This window comes from Hermetia illucens, chromosome 4, assembly GCF_905115235.1.
Source record: "Hermetia illucens chromosome 4, iHerIll2.2.curated.20191125, whole genome shotgun sequence".
Classification (NCBI taxonomy): Eukaryota; Metazoa; Arthropoda; class Insecta; order Diptera; family Stratiomyidae; genus Hermetia; species Hermetia illucens.
Genome location: NC_051852.1, coordinates 60,622,600 through 60,649,564, shown reverse-complemented (window position 1 = coordinate 60,649,564; position 26,965 = coordinate 60,622,600). Strand labels below are relative to the sequence as shown.

Here is a 26,965-nt window from a genome sequence, read left to right as displayed (position 1 = left end):
TTGGGCTGGTGGCGTCATACGTTTTGATCACATCCGAAATGAGGATATCCGCGATCCTTATGGGGTTGCACCGATCGTGACAAAGTTGCGAGTGAGGCGTCTTCGATGGTATGGTCATATAATTCGTGCTAACGAGAATTCACTTGCCGAGATTGGTCTGAACATCGAAGTCGATGGTAAACGACCAAAAGGCCGGCGGAAACAACGGTTTCTTGATAAGCTGGATGGGGATTTAAAAGCCTCAAAATTGCACCTAGATCAGGCGTTTGATAGAGCCAAATGGCGAAACCGATCACGATGACCCCGCTTGTGTTCATGAAAATACGAATGCTAACTTTTGCCACTTCTACTTGCGTTTTTCTAACATTTTTCAAACTTGAAAGATCAGAGCGTTCCTGACTTCCATGTGAGATAATGGATAATGAACTTAAACATACAACTAAAATAGTTAAAGAATGACTGCTGTATCATACCCCCAAGCAGCTGGATCACCCCCCACAATCATCTAGATCATCATCAATGGCGCAACAATCGGTATCCACACTAGGCCTGCGCCGAGGTCCACCAATCCGATATCCATAAAAGCTGTCTGGCGTCCTGACCTACGTCATGGTACCATCTCAGGCAGGGTCTGCTTCGTCTTCTTTTTCTACCATAGATATTGCCCTTATAGACTTGACCCGCCCACCACAACCTATTGAGCCAGATTTTTTCTATAACTCATAGATTTCGTCGTTATGTAGGTTACGGAATCGTTCATCTTTATGTAGGAAGCCAAACATTCTTCGGGAGGATTCTTCTCTTGAACACGGCCAAGAGCTTGCAATTTTTCCTGGCAAAATCATAGTCTTGTCCAGTAAGAAAGAGATTTGACCATATGGTGAAACGTTTCGAGCGGAACAGTTCTTGTAAACTGAAATAGGATCTGTTGGCTTCTAACAACCGTGCGCGGATTTCATCCTCATAGCTGTTATCGTTTGTGATTTTCGACCCTAGATAGGAGAAATTGTCAAACCAATTATCAACAATTAATCCAATAGAGCATTTGTGGGCACATCTCGACAGGAACATTCGGAAAACGAACATACAACTCTTAAGGGAAAAGGAAAACAGACGAAATATTAGTTGTTGCAATTTTAAGTTTTATATTTATTTATTTTTGACAGTACATTTTATTTTCACGCCGTTAATATGCAGAGAATTTTGTTCTTCTTGCATTACTTTTATTTTTTTGATATGAATTATTAAAGGTTACAATATTGTTTAAAAAAAATGAAATATTTTTTTAAATTGCTTTGTAAAGCATTGAAATGACGCTCATAATACATCAGGTGATACAGGGCCGTTTCGATTGATCATTTTGCGTAAGCATGTTGGCATGGATGATAGGAGGTTAGTTCTAATGTAGTTGTTAGTTCTAATGTAGTTGTCCAGTACCTTCTCCATTATTTTTGGTACGAAAGATATCAGGGTAATTGTTCTGAAAGATTTGCGATAAAATGGGTTCCTTTTCGAGCTTCCGGTATCAAGATTACAATCGCCTGCCTCTATTCCTATATATGCATATATTATGTGATACGTATTAATGGAACAAATTCACACTCATAAAACATAAAACACACATAAAAGAAATACACAAAACCTTTCATACCTGAAGCGTCCAGGTTCCGGTTTCCCGACTTGTTAATCCCTGTTTGCAAGAGAGAATTTTCCCGCCTCATCAGAAAATATGTTACCATCTAAAAGTGGCAAAGCATTTGGTGAACCAAAGTAGTATTAATCTAGCAAAGGAAACAATGGCAAGTATAAGGTGGGGGTGCATGTTTGGTTAGAAACGTGAATCACCTTCGCCTTGTCTAAAGCCAATAGACCATTATCAAAGCTTAAAGGCACCTAACCTTGAATAATAAAAATTTCGCACGTTCATCCATACTTAACCATGTATCATTGGAAGTTTCTTTTTGAAGTGATTTTATAACGAAAATTAGTCCGTTAGTAATAGAAAATAGGAAAATGCCTTTAATTTTTCCTAGTTACAACTGTTAATATAATAATATATTCCTTCATATATTATATTTTTCAAACTACAAGATATACGTACATATTACATACGTGGATATAATAATAATAATAATCGTTGGCGCAACAATCCATATTCGATCAGGGCCTTGAAGCGTGTTAGAGCACTCCATTCAAGACCGTAACGGTACACTACAGTACACTGTAGGAGGCAATGTGGTCAGCATTGCGCTCACCCGAGATTATTACCCTGATTTGACTCAGGTACTCATTCACAGCTTAGTCGACTGGTATCCGACGTCAAATTACGATACAAATTCCACTGCCACCAGTGAGATTTGAGCTGCAACCTTCCGCACCACAATCTTGTGCTCTAACCACTCGGCTAACCGGACACACGTAGATATGCTCACCCTAAATAAACAAACAATGCCAATTACCGAATATTTACTATACTTATACTTACATGTATCGTATATAAATTGATCGTGCATATATTTCCTAATTATTTGTGTACTTCTCCTTTTTCTTCAGCGTTTGTCCCGTTCACAAGCGGGTTCAGGTCGTCGTGGTTGGTTTCGCCATTTGGCTCTATCATGGATGTACCATAATCTTGAGGCTTTTAAATCCCCATCCAGCGTATCAAGTCATCGTTGTTTCGGCCGTTGTTTCGTTAGCGCGCATTACGGGACCATACTATCGAAGACTCCACTCTCGTAATTTGCCCACGATCGGTGCAACCCCATATCGATCGCGGATATCCTTATTTCGGATGTGATCAAAACGTGTCACGCCATTAATCCAATGCAACACCTTCGTCTCCATTATTGCACAAAAGCAAACATATGTATATATACGGTACCTATACTGAATACCGCTGGTTTAATGTACAAATATATCTACCTGAATTACGCACTATTCCAAAGCAGCAATAGCGTATATGTACATATAAATATACACACATTTCTCGAGTAATTGGTGTAGATATTTGTGTCTTATTTTTCTTCAGTCTTTGTACTGTTCGCAATGATTAGAAATATTTCCCTGTGACCCCTCATTCATATGAGCTCACTCTGTTGTGGTATTGACAAATTGATATGTTATTATGACGTTATACACCTTTTAGAATGCACGAAATTCACATAAAATGTAAAAGTTTCACCTCCTATAACTTTGTTAATAATAGTTGAATTTCCTTTAAACTTTCCAAAATTATTTCTTGTGTGAAAGATTTGAAACAAGACCTGGTACACTTTTTGGGGTCATATTTTGTGCCCTCACTCCACTACTTTTTACCCGACATTAAATATGTCACCAGTTTCGAAAATACGAATTGAGCCCTTTGATTTGAAACCCCACATTGTCATATTCTCTAAAAAAATGTGCACCTTATGTATGGAGAGCCTCCTCAAACTTAACGCAAAATGGCGCCCCTATATATGTAAAGGGATTCACGATTGTCATGAATTGATTGTTCACGAATTGTCATGAAATTTGGTGGAAACGTGTGGTCTGTTCCCACCAAATTTCATGACAATTCGTCAAGCCGTTTCCGAATAAATCGGGTGTGGCAGAGAGACAAACATCGAATCGATTCTAATAAGGTTTTGTTTCAAAACCTTAAAAATGAACACTGTACAGTTCAATTGTTTCACATACTGGATCCGAAACTGGTCTCAGTTTGAATGGAAGTTGGAAAGAGAGGATGGGACTAGAAAGTAATCACTTATTTCGTGGGGCCATTTTCAGAAATATAATATGTATGTCATAATTAAATTATAATAATTACTGAAACCTGCTCAAATAAATTTGATAGCAGTTTATTACTATTTTCTTTGAAAACGTTGTTCCTCGATAATGTTCTCTGGAGAGTACCCCACTTCCTCTTTCAGCAGACGGGAATCCGTTGTCGGTATCGGGACGACCAACTACGCCAAGCGGTTCATCAAATTATACTCAAAGTGTCGGATAGTAAATCAATGGCTTATGACGTGTTATCTGACCCATAATGAAATAGAGAGATATTACGTAGTACCAACTACAAGATATTCTCCGCTATCTTCCTAGGCCGGATAGCCCCATACACCAGCCCATAGCAAAGAGGCTTCACTCCAGGCAAATCAGCAACGGATCAAATTTTCTCTCTGTGGCAAGCGATGCAAAAACTGTTGGAATATGGCCATAAGAAGCACCGTCTTTTTATCGGCTTCAAGGCCGTCTATGATAGCATAGTTAGGGTAAAACTGTACAGAATTCGGTATCCCAACGAAGCTGATAGGAGTGACTAGGCTGACCCTAACCGATGTGTGAGGCCAGATAAAAACAGCAAAATCACTCGCAAGACCATTTAACATCAGCAACAATCTAAGCAAGGGGTATGCCTAGTAATGTCTCCTCTTTAAGCTAGCCCTAGAAAAGTGATCCGCGATGCAGATGTTAATACAAGAGGTACCATCCTTTTCAAGTCCACTCAACTACTGGCATATGCTAACGATATTGACATTATAGACATGTAGAACCTTCATCCAAATCGAGCAGGCGGCACGATCTTAAGCTGCACATTAATGAAGGGAAGGCAAAGTACATGTTGGGAACGTCAGCACCAAAGAACAAGGAAACGACAACATTAAATTCACGTGCACTAATCAAATAAGAACAATAACGATAGGGGACTTCAGCGTTTGTTGATAATTTCTCCTGTCTATGGTCGAAAATCACAACCGATAATAGCTCGAAGTTGTGTGTGTGTGCGTGTGTGTATGGTGGGGGAGAAGCTACAGCTTCTGAGCACTCAGGCCGTGTTGGCCCATTGTGCTCGCCACCCGCGTCTAACGGAATATTCCGGATTCGCTAACGTATCGCAGGATTTTCGTGGATGTGATGCTACCCGTCGCAATTGGAGAACATCGGCACCAAAGATCTGATGCGTGATGCGTCCATAGGCGGGGCATTCACATAGGAAATGCTCCGTGGATTCCGCTTCCTCATTACAGGACAGACACGTATCATCTTGAGTAATTCCTATTCTGAACATATGCCCAGATAGTGAATTATGGCCCGTCAGAATGCCCACAATACACCTGCAAGTCCTCCTGCTTTTCGACAGGATAAACTTTGCGGTACGTATGTTCGGTTCTGGCCGGAAAAGTTTGGTGTGTCGAGCAGAATTTAGGCTCTGCTCTGATAAAACCTTACTCGAACATATGTATGACAAGGAGGCATGGGCTTGGTGGTCGACTGTTACAACAACGATGAAAAGTTCTTTGATTCCTGCAACTTTCCCCATCTCGACTTTGATCGAGCACAGAGCCCCCCATAGGCTTTGACTGACCAGAAGTGGCAATCGAATCAAATCGCGTAAAGTCATTACTGTGTTCAAGTATAAAATCGCTTCCTTGCCGGTCTCCCGGCAGAACCGTTTCTTGCAAACCCTGGGTTATATTCAGAGTTGCAACTACTATTCATTCGTAAATCCTAGGAAGCTTAGATGTTTTCCAATTAGTGGAAAAGAGCTCCCGTGATTAGTATGACAATTGAAGGGATATAGTAATTCTGTATCGCATTAATGAATACCATGCATCACCCAATACCGATTACGTTAATAATCATTCGTATCATTGTGGAACTGTGGTCACCCCTCTACCTGCTTTTCATCAGCGTGAACAGTGAGTAGACCTGCTGTACGCAGGAGGTGTATCCGGAGAAACTAATCACTGTTATCCGGCTTAAAATATCACGTCCTTCATTGAGGTAAAATCTCAGATGAAGATTTTTTTAAATTGTCCGTTTGATGGAAATATCATTGCCAATAAAAAATCTTGCAAGCTGCATGCAAAATGTTAAATACTTACATATTTTATTGTACATTGCACATATATAGAAGCAATATAATAATGAGTCCCTTTCCATTTTGTTTGATAAAATATTATTTAATGTTGTCTTGTCCTCAAAATGTCTCAACATTTCTGAACCAACATTACTTTTTCAAGTGATGTTTTCTTTTTGAAATGCGTTCCTTATTCCACATGTCTCCTAATTTCCAATCAGCATCTAAACTATTTTAACGAAAATTTATATCCGTTTTTCTGACGAAATAAACATTTATTTTCCATCCCATGTGATGAGGTGTCAATTTGTTACCTGGCAATTAGACATGTAGTGTGAGAAATGAGTCAACACACTTGAAGGTTTCGATTAAATCGAACAGATGGATGAATTCTATTCTCCACGAGTCTCTTTAATTCTTTACGCCGTACGCCTGTAGTTCTCGAAGGACGCTCACGCTGTTTGCCGACAGTAATTAGAGCCTGAAGAGCTCCGGGAAGGGACAGGTTGTTTGCACACCTGTATATCTTTAAGTCTGTTTGTAAAATATAAGATAATTTACGTTACACACGTTGTTTGTGTATCTTTTAATAGATTTATTTGTTCTCCTTTGATCTGGTAGATTTTTCTTTATAAATAGATCTAGAGCGAAAACAATGAGAGGAAGCAGCGTTGCCTTGAGTGTTTTGGTAAACAATTTTTCTTCACTTTACCTGAGTTCTAATCTTAACATTAGTTGCTATTTGAAATAGGTTAAAACTTTTGCAACTGAAAACTGCAAATGTCCTAAATATTTATCCGTTGGCGTTGATTTTCTTTGAATTACTTCTATAGTAGACCCTCAAAAGTCATAGGCAGTTTCATAATATAATTGAAAGGAGGACATAAATTATGAAATCCGGAAGTCCTGTTTGCTAGTCAACTTTTTCAAAAAACTCTTCCATTCAATCTCTTCAATGGTGAAAAGAGAAACAGGATCAAAATCACGGGCTATGACTAAAATTTGAAAAGATTCGCCTGCGGGGTAAAAGGCGGACAACGAGAACGTTTCACATCAATAAGATGCTACTGTATCAAAATTGTTCTTGCAACGTGAAGGCAAAAAGGAAGTGCCTGAGGCCACGAATGTCCTTACGTCCTCGTAGTTTTTCTTAACATTATCATCTGCGTAGTCTTACATAAGCATCAGTTGTTCAACACGAAATCTTTTTTCAAAAAGGGTTTTTGGCTTTTCGGTGAGATGTTGTTGGGCAAACATTATCCTTTGAATGAGATTTGCAATTTTTCGGCTAAATGATCATTGAAGAGCTCGTTTTAGTAAAAAGTGCAGGTTTCAATGTACTCTTTTGAGTAGATTTATAATGCACATGAAATTTAATTAAAAACTAGTTTCGAGACGAGACTTGAATTAATTAGTTCTCAGATAGGAGGATATACATTAGACGCCTGAAAGGGAATGAACGTTAAACGGTTTTTTTTTCGCAACAAAATTACAATCGTCGTCGCTTTTTGATTCAAGAATGAAGCATAAGGGTACATCCCACGGCAGTGCCCAAAGACTGGGATAAATTACCCAAAGTATTGTAATGCTATAATTTCAGATGCTGACCCATTTTCTTCGACATCCAATTTTCCCATCGGTGTCTACGCCAATTGTAAATAACTTGCGAAATGTATAACAGTAATAATTTAAATAGCCTTAATAAATATGGGAGAATAGTTAATTTTACTAGTACTTTTACTATGAGGCTTTCATTACTGAAAGAAAAATCTATCAGTGAGAAGGGTGTTCCACAATATAATTTTTATTTGTTATCACCAACTCACTAACTAAAAACAGGACAGAAAAAAAATTGAAAGAACAAAACCCGATCAAGCGTGATAGGGAGAAAAAATTTCTCTACGAGCATGTGCAAGGACATTGTGCTGCTGGATGACATACTGACTTACTGCGTGGCGTCACACATATGTCCTGCAATGATGTTGCATCTCATTTATATTAATCATGTTGAAAGGGTTTAATAGTGCGGAAGACCATTTCTTCGGTCAACTAGTTTTTTTGTTACCCGTGGCCGTGTTTATCACTATTGCTACTTTGGTGAGGGTCGAATTTTCCAACTCGTGTATAGTATCAAACTCCTAGTTGCTGGGATACATTTGATTGACTCGTGTAGGTTGTGATTTGCATAATGATAGACAGGAGTGAATGTGCGGTGAATGACTGAATAAGCGCTCCATACAGGGTAATTTCAAACGCACTTATCAATCCACTTTTCCGGTTTTGCATTGTACATGTCCTGCATTATCGTTGGGGAGGGTAGCGATTAACTGATGTAGAGAAAGTACCATTTACGTTTGTTTCATCAATTTGAATGGTGAGGGAGAAAAGACGTCATTGTGTTGGATTTGTTTGTTAAAGCTTGTTCACATTTCCACTAGAAATTAAGTATGTTAGTCGTGGGTATATTTCGGGGTGGAGTACCATAAAATTTAAGTTGAGAGAAACGGCCAATGTATCAGACGTATGTTAAGTTTCTATGTTTGAAGGTGGAAAGTTACACAAATTTTGTTTCTAATTATGTGGGAATGAGTTACACCAAAGGCTAAAAACAAATCGGAATAATCTTTCTTAAAACGATTTATACCATTATTTACGCGCCCTAACAGTATTTGTAAAAAGCGATCGCACAATTGATATGTGGTTGTAAACACCACTTTTCTAGTATGAGTCAGTCTAATTTTGTTAAGACTAGAGTTCATTTTTAATTTCCTCTTTGTACCTAAGTTTGGCTACGCTATCCATACACAAGCCCCTTAGTTCCTTTTACATTGGTGCAATTCATCGGCTTAAATATGATAGGTCACCTGGATCTGATCGTACCTCTACTTATGCGCAAGGTTTGGGATAATGATTCAATGTCTGATGATTGGCGCAGATAACATCTAAAAGATGCCGATCAGGTTTTCTCGCTCCGCCAATAGATGACAAACCGTAGAAATGAGTTGCACCAACTTTTCTATTTCAAGGGTGCCTAATGATTGTATAGCCATGGTAAAAATGTACAGGGCCAGGAGAGAAGTCGTTATCCGATTGACGCGAATGCAAGAGGCACAATCTCCTTCAAGTCCACCTGACTACTGACCTATGTTGCCAATATTTGCATAATGAGACAAACAACTCCTGGTGTACAAATCATCTTCACCCATATCAAACAGGCGGGGTCAGATTTGGGGTTGCACATTCTTCTTTTACTTCAGCCTATTTCCCGTTCACAAGCGGGGCCAGCTGATCTGAAAGCAATCGCGAGGCCTTTAAGTCCCCATCTAGCGTAACAACCAACCGTTTACCATCAACTTGGCAAGTGAATTTTCGTTAGCGCGAATTACCATACCATCAAAGGCGCCTCTCTCGCAGTTTTTCCACGATCGCTGCAACCACATATCGATCGCAGATATCCTCATTTCGGATGTGATCAAAACATGTCATGCCACTAGTCCAAGGCAATATCTTCGTCTTCATTACCGTAAGATGCCGTTCATTGTCTTTTATATTGGGCCAATACTCAGAACCATAAAGAGCAACAGGACGGACGACATTGCGGTAAACCTAAGGTTTATGGACTAAGTATAGCAAATTAATGGTAAGTTAAGGTTTTATGGCTAAAAATCGCATTCTACTTTTTAAATGCATTTTTCTCGAAACTGCATGTTGAAAATCGGCTGCCACCATAGCCCAAAATCTATCCAATGAAATTCTTTGAAATTTTCACTACTTGTTCAGAACATATTTCTACGGTCCGCAAACTAGGATAACTGCGATTCATTCAGTAGTTTTTTTTATTCATTGAAGAAGCTGTAAAAAACGCCAAATTAAAAAAAAAGTTTAACATGGCACCAAAAATTTAGTTTTTAATATTTTTTAATAAAATTCCGTCTACTTTTTTCTCTAAGATGATCACAACGCTGACGGTGATTGTGCCTGTTTCATGGGGTCGGTCGTCAGAAATTCAGTCTTATGCAGATTTAATCTGAGATCGTGTTGCATGAGGTTATTAGACGCTAGGAAAACATCATCTGCATAAAACAGTGTATGGTTCGATGAACGCCAACAGAGACCGGAAGCGGTTTTGATACACCCGCCATCCTTCGAAATTTACTTTTTGGATCGTGGTATAGCAATTGTACCCAGCGCACGAATTCTTCTGGCACTGAGTGTTGTCGTAGAGCATACTGAATTAGCTCGTGTGATATACAGTGAAACGCTTTCTCTAGATCCAGAAATGCAATGTAGAAAGGACGATGCTCCTCACGATATTTCATCATGAGTATTCTGCAGTTCTTAATAAATCCGGCTTCATTCATAGTTATTTCAACGATTTTGCGGATCAAGAATCTTTATGGTATGGGAGAGTAATCGGATTGGACTGCAATTTGTAATTTAATTTCAATTTGCTGGACTACCTTTCTTTTTTCATATTGGACCCGGGGTACTTTCTTGCCAGTCAGATGGTGTTCCACCTTCCTGAATAATCCGATTAAAGAATTCACTGAACCACAGTATTGGTCCCATTTCTTCGCTTTTCAGAATTCAAATGTAATGTCGTCAGATCCTGTTGCTTTCACCGATTTCGTTCTGGGCGTTTTATTGCTCCTTCGACTTCAGCCGCACTTACAGTTAAGTCCTTGGGGTTTTAACGTAGGTACCTGTCGTGGCGACTTAATCCTACGGTCTTCTTAGGACACGTATTGATTTTGGGACCACAATCAGAGCTCCGCTGTGACAAACAACAACCGTACCAGTCTATATCAAGTGCATGGCGCAGCATTCATACTGGTAGATGCAAGACCTACCTAAATCTCTACCGAACTAAGGAGTAAGGCACCTGTGTTGAAACGCAACACCACGTCGAGGCCCGAAGGTCTCTTCTCGCTTGAGCATCACCAACAACCCCCATGAAGCTCCCACTTGGGGGCCAACCGCAAACAACCTAGCTATACCCATATACGACAGGAATTCTCCCAAAGCATATGAGTCCAGGGACTACCCCGGTTCGCATGGTACCAGTATACCCCTGGTAAGGTTTCGTGACCGAAGCCACTTCAGATGAGTCCCCGTGCAGACTCGGATCTGATCGCCCTAACTAAGCCTTGGAGCATTCGCCTACTGCATCACGGCCGGCTAGCCAATGCGATACAGCGTTTCCCAGTGCCACCACGTGGAGGTTCTCCTCGGCCACTTGGTTTTGGTTTGGCCGACAGGGTTGCCGCCCCGCCTTTCTCCCCGCCCTCGGTGTTTAACGTAGGTACCTGTCTTAAGACTTAATCCTACGGTCCTCTTAAGACACGGATTGATTTTGTGACCACAATCAGAGCCCCGTTAGACAAGCAGAACGGTACCAGTCTATGTCAAGTGCATGGCTTGGCATTCATACTGGTGGATGCGAGCATCACCTAAATCTCTACTGAACTATGGAGTACGGTACCCGTGTTGATACGCAACACGACATCGAGGCCCGAAGGTCTCTTCTCGCTTGAGCACAACCACAGCCCACCACGAAACGCCCACAAGGGGGCCAACCGCAACCAACCGAGCTGTACTCAGATACGACAGGAATTCTCCTGAAGTATAGGAGTCCAGGGGCTACCTCGGTTCCCATGGTACCAGTATACCCCTGATAAGGTTTCTTGACCGAAGCCACTTCAGATGAGTCCCCGTGCAGACTCGGGTCTGATCGTCCTTGCTAGGCCTTTGAGCCTTCGCCTACTGCATCACGGCCGGCAAGCCAATGCGATCCAGCAGTTCCCGGTGCCACCACGTGGAGGTTCTCCTCGGCCACTTGGTTTTGGTTCAGCCAACAGGGTTGCCGCCCTGTCTTCCTCCCCGCCACCTCAGAGCACCTGGCAGCGCTGGCAGGTGAAAGATGAACAAATTCTTTAGCTAAACTCTGGTCGAAATATTTTGGCCATCTATCCGTCGCGGCTCGATGGTTAGTAAGCAAAGTACCGTTCCTGTCATTAAAGGAACATAAGTGTTCGATATCCTGTTTGCGTTCGTGTTGGCTTTTGGCAAATCGATGCAGCTCTCTCGCCATTCCGAGTGTCCAGTTTATCCTAAAAATGTTTGTAATGGACCACTCAGTTGACACCGACCGCTTCTTTGCCCGTTGGCATTCTTATAAATTTGTCAATTTGCGAGCGCTGTATCGCCGAGAAACTTATGGCGGAGGCATTTCTTTTCACGGACCTTCATTTCAACGTCGTCATTTCTAAGCTAAAAGTCTTTCTCATCGCATATTCCAAACCCCTTTGCCGATGGCACATGATACCGTCTGTCTTTTTTCCTACACGACCATTAAGGTCGGTGGCAATGATGATAAAATTATCAGCGGGCACGTTAAAAATCATTTCATGGAGAACTTGCCAGAAGGTATCTTTTCCGACATCAAGCCGACCTGTCTGTGGTGCGTACGTGGTGAAGAAGTGAATAGTGCCATCAGCTGATATAATGGTGAGCTTCATCAACCGATCATCATATCGTTCGCCTTTAATGGCATCACGAAAACCCCCTGAGATGCCAATGCCAACACCATGTTGACTGTGTGAGTCCCGCCGCGTCCGCTGCTTGTTGCTCGATCCGATCATGTTGTTTCTAACAACATTGGGTGCATCTTCTTGGTCGACCTGTCGCGAAGTCTATCACCAAGAAAGATCAGGTACTATTTAGCATAGTTTTTTTTGGGGGTAGGGTAGGTCTCTACATCTACATCTACATAACGTTTATGAATACAATCGTGTTTCTTTTTTTTCTTTTTTCTAAAACATTTCAGTTCGTTAGAAGTGGGGTTCCAATAGCCTCTGGTTTATAATCATTTCTTAGCTCATTTTTCCTGAGTATTAACGACTATTATCGATCATCACAAAATTTTCGGAATCGGTTTTCGCCTGCAACAAGTTTACCTAGACCACAACGCGATGCAATCAATAATCCTACCTGTAAAATTCAAAGGACAGATCACCAAAGTTCCTGCCAGTTTACCTACGAGAGCCTAGTTGCTCTTGTACAATCCTGGATATCGAGAACAAGTTAAGAAATAAGGGGAACATTAACTATTTGGATGTGTTGAAAAAAAATGCTAGAATAGAATCCGATGCTGACTTAGAGGAAAATGGTATCTCAGCAAATTCGGATCTTTATTTATCATAGTGATGAACTTTAACTGGATTCCAAGAAGTTCAAAAATAAAAAAACTCTGCTTTCCAGAAAGGTTAAGACTAACCAACTTATACTGGCTAAGGGGTATATTGGGGCGGGAAGCTAGTTTTCCTTCATCCTCTGCTATTAAGAATCTGATCCTCCTTTTACCATCGCAATTTTAAGGTCTCTATGGATTTTACGTTTTTTATATACCAAAGTATCCCGGCGATCATTTGTAGTATCTTGTATTGGGCTCTCTGCAGTATCTCGATTTTGGATATGAATGCTGAACGACGGGGACTATATTCGGTAAGTTCATATTGGTATGACGATCATTTTGTAGAGCAGACGTTTGTCAATTTTGTCGTGCTTCTATTGTGAACCAAATTCTTGCTAACGAATCACTTTTCCACATGATACTGTGTGATTTTCCAAACTATATGAGTGTTACTTGGATATAATCCGTCCTGCAACTAAGAATGTTATCTTAGAAGCCCTATGAAAATTGCCAAGAAGTATAATTGTGTCGAATATGAGGACTTCGGGAAATTTTTCCTGTGATGACATCATGCTTTCCTTGAATAGTTTTATCGACTATTCTAGAAATGTTACCCCCTTTTGGGCTTTACTTCCAACCCAACTGTAATTTCCCGAACTTAGCAGCGGTTCGAATTGAATAAGTCCCGTCCTCCTTGTAGTGGTTAGTTACGGCATTACGATAAATTTCATAGCTTTCCAGCTCTTATTTGCTGATGCTTTGGGACTTCAAGATGCAATCGACTTGATCTGGCTAGCTGTTTTTCCTTAGGCCTGGAAATCTGCGCACCTTTCACTGCCTTCTTAACTAGTGTTTTACTTGGACCAAATATAGTATTTACATGGTGAGCTATGGTTTGGAAGATTGAGGAAACACGAGCGTGAAGTAGTGACTCGATCAACCAAAATCATTATGTCCTTGAAAAGAGCTATATCTACTTCAACTTTAAAGCTAAAGGGAATATTGATTTGCAAATAGATCATTAAGGAATAATACCGCCTTGTATTTTTTTTGGGATATTTTTTTATTTGCTGAAAATTTTCCCTAATTATTCACAAAATCATATCCAAAAGTATTTATTTGTGAGTGAAATCCTGGGTGTTTTTTTTCTCACCGAATATAGTCGATTGTTTACCAACGAGTCAATATGTAAATTTGAGGAGGTAATTGGGATTCAAAATGATCACCAAAACAGAGCAGAAATCACAAAAGCAAAAAAATCCAATGAATAAATAAACCAGTCGAAATACCGGAAACTCGAGCTTCGGGTATAAAGATTTTGTGTTCATCTTATGCAAGAAACTTCAACGCACATTTTTCTATCCGTATATAGCTAAAAATTAAACATACTCCTACATATTTTTCCAAACTACAAGGCAAACGTACATATTACAGCCATAGATGTTATCCTTACTCTAAACAAACATACTATATACTTAAAAAAGCCCACGGACCCTCTTCCCGCCTAACCGGACCGAGGGGCGACCAACCTAAGGATGGGCTGAAGGCAACATCCAAAGGCACGCATCACAGCGATGATGCGTTTTAACGCAGAGTGTGTGCGACCATGCGAAAATGTGTTACTACATCCCGATTGTCGCAAACACTTCAGCCAATGACGCGGAGGTTCTACACTACAGAGACATGGATCTTATATTGAAGACAGTGCGGATCAAGACTGAAACCCATTAGGTCAGATTGTTACCGGACAGGACTCTTCGGACTATAGCACAGGTTGCAAGGATAACCGCTTTTTGCATCTCCATGTATAGTCCAGCCCTAAGATCGAGCGTTTTCAGCGCTTTATCTAAGTTCTGCGGGACTAATCCCGTCGCTGAAATTATTACTGGGACTACTTGGATCTTTTGTAGTCTCCAAGTCTGCTTCATATCGTCTGCCAAGGGGCCGTAGTTCCGGATTTTTTCGTGCTGATTTTCAACAGTGTTCCGGTCCAACGGTACGGCTACATCGATTATAAAGCCCGCTCGTTCTTCCTTCAGAAGCAAAACTAGATCGGGTCTGTTATGATTAACACTGTGGTCGGTGGCAATAGTGTGAGTATACTTATAGTAAGGATGGTAGGTTGCCACTAAGTTATACTTCAACGCAAGGTTTTGATGGAGAATCTTGCAGACGGAGTTATGACGATTGGTGTACTCGGTACCGCTCAACATCCTGCACGCAGATGTTATGTGCTGGATGGTCTCCTCTTCACAGTTGCATAACCTACAACTGGAGTTGGTGATTGAGGAGTCGTGAAGAATGTACCGTTTATAATTTTTTGTTGGGAGCGAAGCATCCTGAATTGAAGTTAGCAATGCTTCGGTCTCATAGAAAAGTACACCATTTGTCAACCATTTGTTGGAGGCTTCGATGTCAATGCCTGACAACAACAAATTTTTTATATGACCTCCGTGAATGGGTTTCTCTTTCCACATGTCGATCTTCTATTGGACTGAAGTAACATTCGACATGGGATCCCATTCTCTGCTTCTCAAGTTCAAAGGAGATAACTTATTATCTGCCATGACGGTAGCCTGATGCATTTGGCTAGAGGATTGTTTCTCATAGAAAAACTCACGAAGAGAATACATTTGATTGTAGTGCAACGTTTTTAAATCAAGTACCCCCCTTCCTCCCTGATGACGTGGGATAGTGATCCTCAATTTTTCGGCAGCTCTATTGTGCATGTTGTTGTTTGCAAGAACTACCCTTACCCGTCTATTGAAAGATTCTAAATCAGTATTACTCCACTGTATCACACCGAAAGTGTATAGAAGCACGGGAATGGCAAAGGTGTTGATTGCCATGATTTTATTTTTCCCGTACAGCTCAGTTTTAAGGACACGATCCAGACGCCGCTCAAATTCCCCCAGCAACTTAGATTTAATTATTGCCACAGCAGGTGTTGTTGCTTGCAATATGCCAAGGTATTTGTAGACGCCGTCCGAATCCATGCCCTCAATTCGGATGTTATTTTGGCTGTATCCTTCGTTGTCGGTGTGTTTTCCCCGAACAATTGTTTTTATGCGACATTTCTCCAAACCCAACTGCATGCCGATATCCCTGCTGAACTGGATGGTGATGTCCAGCAAGGAGCGAAGTTGGTTCTCGTCTTTGGCATACAATTTGATGTCGTCAATGTACATCAAATGGCTTAATGTACATTTCGACAATATCCCATGCTTGACTTGCAACCCGTATTTGCTTTCATGCAAAAGATGGGATAGCGGATTCAAAGCCAAACAAAACCACAGTGGGCTTAGAGAGTCGCCTTGGAAAATGTCACGCCTGATTGGTATCTCTCCTGATGTTTGCGAAGATACCGATAGCTTCGTGCTCCAATTCTTCATTACTGTTCTCAGTAGAAGAACTACATTCGGGTTGATTTTATACAAGGGTAACACTTGTAGTAACCACGAATGTGATATGGAGTCAAAGGCTGATTTATAATTGATGTAGGCTGTCGAGATGTTTCGTTTTTGGTGGACAGCCTGCTTTACAGCTACCGTATCGATTATAAGCTGTTCTTTGCAGCCTCGGGAGCCTTTTGCGCATCCTTTTTGCTCCTCAGCTATCAATTTATGAACATCAAGATGTTTTGAGATGTTCGCGCACAGAACTGAAGTGAAGACCTTGTAGATGGTAGGAAGACAAGTAATTGGTCGACATTTTGAAGGGCAAGAGACACCCTATTCCTTGGGGATGAGGAAAGTTATCCCCTTAGTGAAAAATGGTGGAACTAAATCAGGATCGGCAATCATCTGATTAAATTGATTTGCCAATATCCTGTGAGTGCTCTTGAACCGCTTCAGCCAGAAGTTATGAATCTTGTCAACTCCTGGCGCCTTCCAGTTACCTGCCTTGTCAAGGGCTGCTTTAACGTCGACTTCAGTTACGTCAGGCTTGGTCATTTCGGGGAGGGCCTCGCATGAACGCATAAGGTGTGGGAGCCACGCTGCTTCTAAATTGCAACGGCTGGATTCGCTCCAAACACTTCTCCAGAAGTCTTCTGCCTGATCCAGATTGAGGTTACTTTCCCTATCTGAGCTGGTGAGATTTCTGTAGAATCCCCGTTGGTTCTGGAAGAACAAGTTGTTGTCTGTCCTTCGCTGAAAGCTTTTCTGATACCTACGGATGCGATTGGAGCATACCGCAAGTTTCTGCTTCAGCACCTCGAGGATTTCTTCGATTGGCATATCATTGGACAGATGGTAGTTTCCAATGATGTTCGCAACGCATCTGTGCACTCTTGGTGATGGATTTCCAAGGAGTGCTTGCGGCACACGACCAATCTCTCTTCTCAACTTTTCGACTCTTTTGTTGAGTCGAAACACCCAGAACGGTAAAGTCCTTCTGCGCATACTTCTGTTATTCGCTCTAAGATGTTGGTTATGGAGACGAATAACCGTGGCAACTGCAACGTAGATCAGGCTGTGAACCTCTGTAGCAGTAATCTCGCTAGCCAAACGATCAGCCAAAATTCTGTCAACGGCAGCAATGATGTTAGTAGTTGCCGAAGTAAACTTCAGTTTTGGGATCTTTGGCCTAGCGTCTGGGAGAATCTCAGCATACTCTGTGAATGCGACCTGGAATGCGGTCAAAGCCTCATTATAAATTGGGTCGACATCCCCAGTTACTAAGCTTCTCCTGACTACTGGATTCATGGAGTGCCTTACAGGTGGAGTACTTGTGTTACTCCTTTGACTAGTCCGGTAATTTGATGACTCCAGCCCGAGCTCAAGTGAAACCTCTTGGAAGATTTGTTGCCTAGTTGGTAAGGCAACTCGGTTGTTATTCACTATCACCCGGTACTGGTTGACGACGTTCTGTTCCGGAACATGACTTAGCTCCGGAAATCGGGTTATGAACGCGTCATGTAATCGATGTCTGTACCCTGATGGATTCCGTTCCAAATCCGTGACACGGTAATAGGCGCGGACGATAAATTCGTTGAGTTGGTTCGTCCAAACCATACGACGCCTAGGTCTCCCGTCCCTGGTGGTTGACGGCATAACCGCCAAAACATCCAAGGGCGAAGAGCCGCTCTGATGTTGTTGAACGACCCTTAACCGTGTTGGGTACTGTCTTCGTGTCCCTGGGGTCCCATTAAGAGAATTTAAATTGTTTTCCCCAATTTTTATTCCCACGAGTATTGGGGAAGCAGTCAACCCTGCAACAGAGCCCCAATGTTGCAATGCCCCATGGTTACCTACAAAGGTAGGGAAGGTATTTGGAGGGGAGCCGCTGAAATACAGTGTAACGTCTCTGCAATTCATCCGATAGGCGCGTCGATCCCTTCACCCCGGATTACGGATTTGTTAAGGAGGTTTACTCCCCCTGAACGGGAAGAATCGGTAAGGGAGGACGAACACAAAGGGAAACGTTCTGCTTGTCTGCGGCTACTTATTTACAAAATTAACTTGCGATATTCGTAGCTGACCCGGTGGGTCATGTCATTATCCGCAACCCATGACACGCGCGTGGTCGCATGCAGCTCTGCGTTTGCAACTCAGGTGAGGATAAACCTGGTACGCCAGGACATAGGACATAAGGTTCTGTATTGGGACCGCTGCTGTGGAACATAATGTACGACGGAGTGCTTGGCCTTCGCGTGCCGGAGGAGACAACGCTGATTTGTTTTGCGGACGACTTGGCGGTAATTGCAATCGCAAAGCATCCCGAGGACGTGGAACTTTATGCAAATGAAGCCATTCATACCATCAAGTCATGGTTACGAATGGCCAAGCTGGACCTGGCGGACGAAAAGACGGAGGCGGTCCTCATTACCAACCGTAGGAAGAACAACACGGTTACCATCCGGGTTGGTAATCGTGAGGTCGTCTCAAAATCGGTTGTCAAATACCTGGGGGTGATGATCGATGCCAAGCTGAGTTTCAAGGGACACTTGGATTATGCGCGAGAAAAGGCAGCAAATGCCAGCTCATCCCTTGCAAGGATGATGCCTAACGTGGGAGGGCCGAAGTATAGTCGCAGGCTACTCATCGCGGGAGTGGTGAGGTCGATCCTGCTATACGCGGCCCCTGTCTGGGCGGGAGCGTTGAACCACGCGGTCAACCGGAGGAAGATATGTTCGGCATACCGGCCAATTGCGCTAAGGGTGTGCAGCGCATTTAGGACGGCGTCGACGGAGGCAGTGTGTGTTATCGCAGGAATGATCCCTATAGATCTTCTAGCGAGCGAGGCACACTGGCTCTACGAAAAACGGAAGGCAAATCCAGCCGAGGTGAATGCGAATTTCCGAAAAGCCATCAGGAGAGAGTTGTGTGGCAAGTGGCAACAACGATGGGATAACTCCGACAAGGGCAGGTGGACCCATACATTGATCCCGTGCATCGAGAAATGGGTCAACCGAAAGCACGGAGAATTGAATTACCACCTGACACAGTTCCTTACGGGACACGGTGGCTATAGGAAGTACTTGCATCGCTTCGAGTTGGACGAGTCTCCCAACTGTCCTGAATGCGGTGCTACACTCGAGGACCCGGAGCACGTTATGTTCTATTGTCCCAGATTTCTACAGCAGAAAAGGAGGCGGACATCGAGCCCTCCAACCTGGTGGAAGAGATGTTGAAGTCGGAGGAAAACTGGATGGCGGTAAATGAGGCAGTAGCCGTGGTGCAAACAAAACTCCTGGAGTTGGATCGAGCTCGGAAGGCGGCGCGACGGAGACGTGATATGGACGAGCTGGTATAGCGAACCAGAGCCTCCCCCGCGAAGTAATACTTCACGGTGGTCCCGCGGGGAGGGGTGGAAGAGTGGGGGTGGTTTTAGTGGGTGTGAATCCCACACACTGCTGCAACCTGGCGCAGCAGCGTCTTTCTAAGATTTCCACCTCAATCCCAGCGCGTTCAACGCTCCCGCCCAGACAGGGGCCGCGTATAGCAGGATCGACCTCACCACTCCCGCGATGAGTAGCCTGCGACTATACTTCGGCCCTCCCACGTTAGGCATCATCCTTGCAAGGGATGAGCTGGCATTTGCTGCCTTTTCTCGCGCATAATCCAAGCGTCCCTTGAAACTCAGCTTGGCATCGATCATCACCCCCAGGTATTTGACAACCGATTTTGAGACGACCTCACGATTACCAACCCGGATGGTAACCGTGTTGCTCTTCCTACGGTTGGTAATGAGGACCGCCTCCGTCTTTTCGTCCGCCAGGTCCAGCTTGGCCATTCTTAACCATGACTTGATGGTATGAATGGCTTCATTTGCATAAAGCTCCACGTCCTCGGGATGCTTTGCGATTGCAATTACCGCCAAGTCGTCCGCAAAACAAATCAGCGTTGTCTCCTCCGGCACGCGAAGGCCAAGCACTCCGTCGTACATTATGTTCCACAGCAGCGGTCCCAATACAGAACCTTATGTCCTATGTCCTGGCGTACCAGGTTTATCCTCACCTGAGTTGCAAACGCAGAGCTGCATGCGACCACGCGCGTGTCATGGGTTGCGGATAATGACATGACCCACCGGGTCAGCTACGAATATCGCAAGTTAATTTTGTAAATAAGTAGCCGCAGACAAGCAGAACGTTTCCCTTTGTGTTCGTCCTCCCTTACCGATTCTTCCCGTTCAGGGGGAGTAAACCTCCTTAACAAATCCGTAATCCGGGGTGAAGGGATCGACGCGCCTATCGGATGAATTGCAGAGACGTTACACTGTATTTCAGCGGCTCCCCTCCAAATACCTTCCCTACCTTTGTAGGTAACCATGGGGCATTGCAACATTGGGGCTCTGTTGCAGGGTTGACTGCTTCCCCAATACTCGTGGGAATAAAAATTGGGGAAAACAATTTAAATTCTCTTAATGGGACCCCAGGGACACGAAGACAGTACCCAACACGGTTAAGGGTCGTTCAACAACATCAGAGCGGCTCTTCGCCCTTGGATGTTTTGGCGGTTATGCCGTCAACCACCAGGGACGGGAGACCTAGGCGTCGTATGGTTTGGACGAACCAACTCAACGAATTTATCGTCCGCGCCTATTACCGTGTCACGGATTTGGAACGGAATCCATCAGGGTACAGACATCGATTACATGACGCGTTCATAACCCGATTTCCGGAGCTAAGTCATGTTCCGGAACAGAACGTCGTCAACCAGTACCGGGTGATAGTGAATAACAACCGAGTTGCCTTACCAACTAGGCAACAAATCTTCCAAGAGGTTTCACTTGAGCTCGGGCTGGAGTCATCAAATTACCGGACTAGTCAAAGGAGTAACACAAGTACTCCACCTGTAAGGCACTCCATGAATCCAGTAGTCAGGAGAAGCTTAGTAACTGGGGATGTCGACCCAATTTATAATGAGGCTTTGACCGCATTCCAGGTCGCATTCACAGAGTATGCTGAGATTCTCCCAGACGCTAGGCCAAAGATCCCAAAACTGAAGTTTACTTCGGCAACTACTAACATCATTGCTGCCGTTGACAGAATTTTGGCTGATCGTTTGGCTAGCGAGATTACTGCTACAGAGGTTCACAGCCTGATCTACGTTGCAGTTGCCACGGTTATTCGTCTCCATAACCAACATCTTAGAGCGAATAACAGAAGTATGCGCAGAAGGACTTTACCGTTCTGGGTGTTTCGACTCAACAAAAGAGTCGAAAAGTTGAGAAGAGAGATTGGTCGTGTGCCGCAAGCACTCCTTGGAAATCCATCACCAAGAGTGCACAGATGCGTTGCGAACATCATTGGAAACTACCATCTGTCCAATGATATGCCAATCGAAGAAATCCTCGAGGTGCTGAAGCAGAAACTTGCGGTATGCTCCAATCGCATCCGTAGGTATCAGAAAAGCTTTCAGCGAAGGACAGACAACAACTTGTTCTTCCAGAACCAACGGGGATTCTACAGAAATCTCACCAGCTCAGATAGGGAAAGTAACCTCAATCTGGATCAGGCAGAAGACTTCTGGAGAAGTGTTTGGAGCGAATCCAGCCGTTGCAATTTAGAAGCAGCGTGGCTCCCACACCTTATGCGTTCATGCGAGGCCCTCCCCGAAATGACCAAGCCTGACGTAACTGAAGTCGACGTTAAAGCAGCCCTTGACAAGGCAGGTAACTGGAAGGCGCCAGGAGTTGACAAGATTCATAACTTCTGGCTGAAGCGGTTCAAGAGCACTCACAGGATATTGGCAAATCAATTTAATCAGATGATTGCCGATCCTGATTTAGTTCCACCATTTTTCACCAAGGGGATAACTTTCCTCATCCCCAAGGAATAGGGTGTCTCTTGCCCTTCAAAATGTCGACCAATTACTTGTCTTCCTACCATCTACAAGGTCTTCACTTCAGTTCTGTGCGCGAACATCTCAAAACATCTTGATGTTCATAAATTGATAGCTGAGGAGCAAAAAGGATGCGCAAAAGGCTCCCGAGGCTGCAAAGAACAGCTTATAATCGATACGGTAGCTGTAAAGTAGGCTGTCCACCAAAAACGAAACATCTCGACAGCCTACATCAATTATAAATCAGCCTTTGACTCCATATCACATTCGTGGTTACTACAAGTGTTACGCTTGTATAAAATCAACCCGAATGTCGTTCTTCTACTGAGAACAGTAATGAAGAATTGGAGCACGAAGCTATCGGTATCTTCGCAAACATCAGGAGAGATACCAATCAGGCGTGACATTTTCCAAGGCGACTCTCTAAGCCCACTGTGGTTTTGTTTGGCTTTGAATCCGCTATCCCATCTTTTGCATGAAAGCAAATACGGGTTGCAAGTCAAGCATGGGATATTGTCGAAATGTACATTAAGCCATTTGATGTACATTGACGACATCAAATTGTATGCCAAAGACGAGAACCAACTTCGCTCCTTGCTGGACATCACCATCCAGTTCAGCAGGGATATCGGCATGCAGTTGGGTTTGGAGAAATGTCGCATAAAAACAATTGTTCGGGGAAAACACACCGACAACGAAGGATACAGCCAAAATAACATCCGAATTGAGGGCATGGATTCGGACGACGTCTACAAATACCTCGGCATATTGCAAGCAACAACACCTGCTGTGGCAATAATTAAATCTAAGTTGCTGGGGGAATTTGAGCGGCGTCTGATCTTGTCCTTAAAACTGAGCTGTACGGGAAAAATAAAATCGTGGCAATCAACACCTTTGCCATTCCCGTCCTTCTATACACTTTCGGTGTGATACAGTGGAGTAATACTGATTTAGAATCTTTCAATAGACGGGTAAGGGTAGTTCTTGCAAACAACAACATGCACAATAGAGCTGCCGAAAAATTGAGGATCACTATCCCACGTCATCAGGGAGGAAGGGGGGTACTTGATTTAAAAACGTTGCACTACAATCAAATGTATTCTCTTCGTGAGTTTTTCTATGAGAAACAATCCTCTAGCCAAATGCATCAGGCTACCGTCATGGCAGATAATAAATTATCTCCTTTGAACTTGAGAAGCAGAGAATGGGATCCCATGTCGAATGTTACTTCAGTCCAACAGAAGATCGACATGTGGAAAGAGAAACCCATTCACGGAGGTCATATAAAAAATTTGTTGTTGTCAGGCATTGACATCGAAGCCTCCAACAAATGGTTGACAAATGGTGTACTTTTCTATGAGACCGAAGCATTGCTAACTTCAATTCAGGATGCTTCGCTCCCAACAAAAAATTATAAACGGTACATTCTTCACGACTCCTCAATCACCTACTCCAGTTGTAGGTTATGCAACTGTGAAGAGGAGACCATCCAGCACATAACATCTGCGTGCAGGATGTTGAGCGGTACCGAGTACACCAATCGTCATAACTCCGCCTGCAAGATTCTCCATCAAAACCTTGCGTTGAAGTATAACTTAGTGGCAACCTACCATCCTTACTATAAGTATACTCCGCAGAGAATCTTGGAAAATGATCGGGTCAAACTACTGTGGGACCACACTATTGCCACCGACCACAGTGTTAATCATAACAGACCCGATCTAGTTCTGCTTCTGAAGGAAGAACGAGCGGGCTTTATAATCGATGTAGCCGTACCGTTGGACCGTCCCAGTAATAATTTCAGCGACGGGATTAGTCCCGCAGAACTTAGATAAAGCGCTGAAAACGCTCGATCTTAGGGCTGGACTATACATGGAGATGCAAAAAGCGGTTATCCTTGCAACCTGTGCTATAGTCCGAAGAGTCCTGTCCGGTAACAATCTGACCTAATGGGTTTCAGTCTTGATCCGCACTGTCTTCAATATAAGATCCATGTCTCTGTAGTGTAGAACCTCCGCGTCATTGGCTGAAGTGTTTGCGACAATCGGGATGTAGTAATACATTTTCGCACGGTCGCACACACTTTGCGTTAAAACGCATCATCGCTGTGATGCGGGCCTTTGGATGTTGCCTTCAGCCCATCCTTAGGTTGGTCGCCCCTCGGTCCGGTTAGGCGGGAAGAGGGTCCGTGGGCTTTTTGAACTATATATGTACAGCATACATATGTACATATATAATACGTATATTAAATACGGTTGGGTTAATGTAGAAAGATATCTATCTGAATTTGACACTACCCGCAGACTTCATTAGCATCATTATACTATATACCTATACTTTCATTTGACACCCCACATGGCCAAATTTTATAAAGAAACAATGTTGCACCCTCTATTCACATGTATAGGGAGCCCCCCTTAAACTTAACACAAAATGGTGCCTCTAATTCGCCAAAAATTTCTTTGCACTTAAAAGAATTTTGCATTTATCCGAGTTGAAGCAAAACAAATTTGAGGGAAAAGGCATGTGGAGAATTGTCGTTTATGCGTGTAGCACTTAAGTGGGCTCCGCTGTAGAACTTTACTTGAATGTTGAAAGTGGTTTTTTAATTCCCAACTAGTCCAATCATTAAAGCTTTCAACCTCCAAATTCTTTCAGTCAAGATCGATTGATATAAAATTTTGGGGTGGGAGTAGAGGGTAGCATATGAAGTAACAGTTATATACCGCCGATGTGCGCGTCCCCCCGGAGAGGTGTGGCACCCCCCTACATGGTGATTTTTTTTTCGAAAGCAAAACCTATTTAGTGAAAATTTTTTGTACAATTAATAATTTTCGAGCTATTCCTGTTCAAACATGTTTTTTCATCGAAAAAATGCGTTTTTTTTGCAAATACATAACTCGAAAACCATGCATTTCATGCAGAAATGATGTTAAGCAGAAACAAAGCATACCAAATAACAAAAAGAACAAATCCTTTTATTTTTTTGTAGGTGCAATATGGACTGAGTTGTAGCTCGTCAAACGTAAATTTGTAATGTCTGAAAAAAATTAACACTTGGAAGGTCAAATAACACAAAACCAGTGACTTTTTGTGGAGATTGGCCTTAACCTCATTACCTTGACTTTTAAAATGTGGTATGATAGAAGGTAATGCGATAAATAATAACGGAGCTACTTTAAACGAAAAAATCATTTTTTTTTGTATCTCTCAAAAAAGAAAAAAACTAGTGAAAAAATACTGAAGTGTAAAAATGTGGCCTTTTTCTCGCTGAAAGATTAAGTTAGCAGTTTTTTACTAACATTTTATCTCATTAAATATTTAAATAAAATTTTTTTGAAATAAAAATGTTTTTCGGGTCAAAACACATTTTTTTCCGAATTTTCATGATTTATTGCGAGGGCTGGAAATTCTTCTAGATTCTCAAGGGATTCGGCTTACTTTTAATTTTTATGAGAAAACCAGATTTTGTTTTTATTGATTTTTATATCAATCAATCAATGAAATTCAGATGATACATTATTTTGGTTATAGCTCCGTCATTATTTATTGCATTAACTTCTTCTTCTATTGTCAGGCACTTTAAAAAACTTTAGACCAATTTCCACTAAAAGTTACCGGTTTTGTGTTATTTGACCTTGAAGGTATTAATTTTTTTCTAGACATTACGAATTTATGTTTAACGAGCTATAACTCAGTCCATATTGAACTACCCCCAAAAAAATATGCTCTGTTTCTGCTTAATATAATTTCGACATGGAATGCATGGTTTTCGAGTTATTTGCGAAAAAGCGTCGAAAAACATGCATTTTTCCAATGCAAAAATGACATGTTTGAACATGAATAACTAGAAAACTACTACTTATACGAACAATTTTCAGTAAACACTTTTTGCTTAGAATTGACCATTTAATCGATTTCTGTGGTTATTTCGAAAAAGGCAATTTCCACCCCGTAGGGGGTTGCCACACCGCTCCGGGGAGGCGGAAGGCGCACATCGGCACTATATAACTTTTGTTTCTTATCCCACCCTCTTGACTGAAAAAATTCAGAGGTCGCACCCGATTTTCAACTTTAATGACTGGACTAAACGTACCGCGGAGGCACTTTTTCACTCACACTTCGAATACAGATTACGTCGACTTACGCGTCATATATTGTAAGCAAATTGAGTATGCCGAAAATCAATACATTAGGAAAGAATGAGTTTCTGCTTCTGTCCAACAAATGCAGTAAAACCTCCTAGCCCGATAGAAAACGGAGTTTGTATTGAAAGCATTACAGACTGCTTAAGGAATCCTGGCAATAATTGAGACACTACGTTAAGATTTGACAAGTTACTGCATTATTATTTCTTGGGGATTACCAACTGAGGATAATGGTTGGCAGTAATAAAAAATTCAATGAAAGTGTTGTATGTGAATGTGAATTTGAATGCAAAATCGAACCTGCATTGGTCATTGTAATGTTAACAACGTGGGGGATGTTGTTCCACCGAGTTACTGCTCTGCTGAACCCTCTAGCAATTAGCTAATTTTAAGGAGTAGATGACTTACCTAGAAAAGAAACCCAATTAAACAAGCTCTAATTCCAAGCAAGTGTCTGGAAGTATTTAGCATCGTTACAATTTGCTTAATTTTA

The 26,965-nt window shown here is 42.4% G+C and overlaps 1 long non-coding RNA gene across 1 annotated transcript; it reads right to left on the bottom strand.

The window, feature by feature from the left end:
- Positions 1–1,425: 1,425 nt before the first annotated feature.
- Positions 1,426–26,965, bottom strand: LOC119656188. Its single transcript, XR_005250013.1, has 3 exons — positions 26,881–26,965; positions 1,652–1,739; positions 1,426–1,553 (listed from the first exon to the last, which is right to left on the bottom strand). It is a non-coding gene; the product is annotated as an uncharacterized LOC119656188 (long non-coding RNA).